This window comes from Anopheles aquasalis, chromosome 3, assembly GCF_943734665.1.
Source record: "Anopheles aquasalis chromosome 3, idAnoAquaMG_Q_19, whole genome shotgun sequence".
Taxonomy (NCBI): Eukaryota; Metazoa; Arthropoda; class Insecta; order Diptera; family Culicidae; genus Anopheles; species Anopheles aquasalis.
In genome coordinates, this window is record NC_064878.1 from 17,846,596 (window position 1) to 17,849,095 (window position 2,500).

At 41.3% G+C, this 2,500-nt stretch overlaps 2 protein-coding genes across 18 annotated transcripts in view; one reads left to right on the forward strand and one right to left on the reverse strand.

Moving 5' to 3' along the window:
* Positions 1-2,500, forward strand: part of LOC126575241 (unconventional myosin IC) — a 143,880-nt gene that overhangs the window by 97,081 nt on the left and 44,299 nt on the right. The window lies entirely within an intron of this gene.
* The window catches only part of LOC126575237 (probable phospholipid-transporting ATPase IA), a 52,462-nt gene that overhangs the window by 18,601 nt on the left and 31,361 nt on the right, over positions 1-2,500 (reverse strand). The window lies entirely within an intron of this gene.

Below are 2,500 nucleotides of genomic sequence, written 5' to 3' on the forward strand. Positions count from 1 at the left end.
ATCCATTACAAATATCAACGTTATCGCTTGAAAATGCTGACCAAATAAGAAGCAATAAAAAAAATGTTTCATAAAAGTATTTACTGGTTTAACAACAGAAATTCACTCTCCAACGAGAATTGCTGCTGTATTTTCAGAATTTGTTTCTTAAAACTTCATTTAATATATTTTGCATAGTACAGTTTACTATACAGCGTATAATTGAATAATTATTGATTATTGGTTCAGAAGAAAAATCAAAAGTGGATTAATTTTTACAAAACCCATGAGGACCCTGAGGGCATGTCATAAACTCCGGTCGTCATGGCCGACTATCCATGCCATGGTTAACCAGCGAATCTCGTGGGACATCATCGTCACCATAAACCATTATTTGCTGCAAGTCATTCTAGAAATTTAAGAAGGCCAATGACCTCGTTTTATGCGATTAGGCAGAATAGTGTCGGAATGAGGACCAGAATGACAATGTGATTTTGCAGGATTAGCATTCTCGTACACACCGTACGGAAGAGGGTAACCTTTCTCGAAATCGATAAAATTATACATTTTAGCCCAGCCACTGAAAAGCATATAGGTTCGATGGCAATTGTGTGATCAGATCAATTGTGGCAAAAACAGTGGCTATGATATCAGAACATAAAAAAATGATTTGTTACGTGAATTGTTAAAAAAATGACCAATACTTAAAAAAAAGAACTTTAGTAGAATATTTGCTGAAACATGTATCACAAATCATATCAAATATCATATTTTTAAAAAAATGTTACAAATACTCCGTAATATGTTTAACGAACTGTCATAAATTATTCCCTTCGAAAGGCAGCTACTCTTACTTCCTACCGCAAACAAACACGAGGTACGAGATAGTTGCACAATTTAAATCAAGGATCGATAAACGGCTAGCAAACGAGTTGGCGTTGGCGAGCACCACGAAGACGCCAAGCTGACCAGAGAGCTCCACCGAGTGATTGCTCTGGCAGCATACCTGCCATAAAGTAGCCGGTCGGGTTCGCAACCATTCCCAACGGACACAATGATGCGCTACGCTGCGATCCATTTGCAGACACTCCCTCCCACCACCGTGACTTTTCCGGCAGACATTCAGACGGATGCATACGAGCAGCAGCAGCAGCAGCAGCAGCAGCAGCATCTTGTGCGGCCAAGCTTATCCACCGGAGAATGCACATCTTATCTTATCCTGCACATTGATGACCCAATTGGATGTAGACAAGCCAAGGGCCAGGGGCACTGTTTGCCCTTGGCAAGCGTGAGCAGGATAAAGAAAAAGGGGATGATAATACTAGAATTCCCATTCCCATGCACGGCACCCACAACCACACAGCGTGCTCTTTGGCCGACACGGTGTGGTACGTACGATGTGCATTGCTTGCATTGCTAAAGTTTTATGTTTTCTGATCTACTGCCAAAAACACAGCGCGTTGGCATCATTCTTGGCGAACCGGTGGCGCATAGAGAAGGGTTATCAGATCAGATCGTTCACAACGGTGGACCGGTCGTCTATAAAGCAAAACGTATAAATCCTTGTTGAATTATTTTATTAGCTTGTACGGCGACCATACGTACTAGCTAGCTAGCTCGCCTCGAGATGAACAGTGGATTAGATTTTGGGATACACAAAAAAAATACATTTTGGATACTTTAAGGCGTCCAAAAAGGACAGAGCGATTTTTTTCTAGCAACAGGACACCACAATGCAGCGCCAAATTTTATGTTTTATGTTCCTTTAACAACTTTACTAAAGCAAACCTCTTATTTTTTATCGTATCATAGAGAGGTCTTGCGATCCATTACTGTATGTTCGTGTTCCCCTTATCCATCGAGACCGTGGTCAATATTTAACGAATATTTTGTTTGCCAACCACTCTTACTGTCCCTCATTTCTCATCAAGCACCCACGGGGTAAGTTGCAGCGTGCAGTGATAACGACCAAAGTCATCACACAGCACAGCAACAACACAACTCTGGCAAGCGAGCAACAAAGAATGTTGTGTTCCAGGTCCATGTTTTTTTTTTGGGTGCTTTCTCCACTATCGACCTGTCGTTAGCAGCGGCTACGAGGCAGTTATTGGCTTTGGCGGTTTGTGTAATATATAGGCCAACAGCGCCACTAATTATCATTTACTGCGGAAGTAATCTACGGTGGCGAGGTGCATACAGTATATGCAGCTGTCCCATGAATCATGTGTCCCGGTGTCCCTAATGAGAATCTCTGCAGCATTTATGAGTTTTTGTGGTTCAGTTCATTACCGCTTGATTCGCTGGAGTTGAAATGGTTTAAATATTCTTTTACAAAAGAGTGCTTCGATGATTTTAGTATCCAAAAATTATAAAACCAAGGTCGCTAGAAGAACATAGAGAGAACATTTGACAGCAGAACGAAAGCTCTATAAAAAGAGTAATATCCAACACTGCCACCATCGCTCCTCTTTTCCTTGTTAACATGCTTGTACAGGAAGCTTTCTAATTTGCATAATGACCT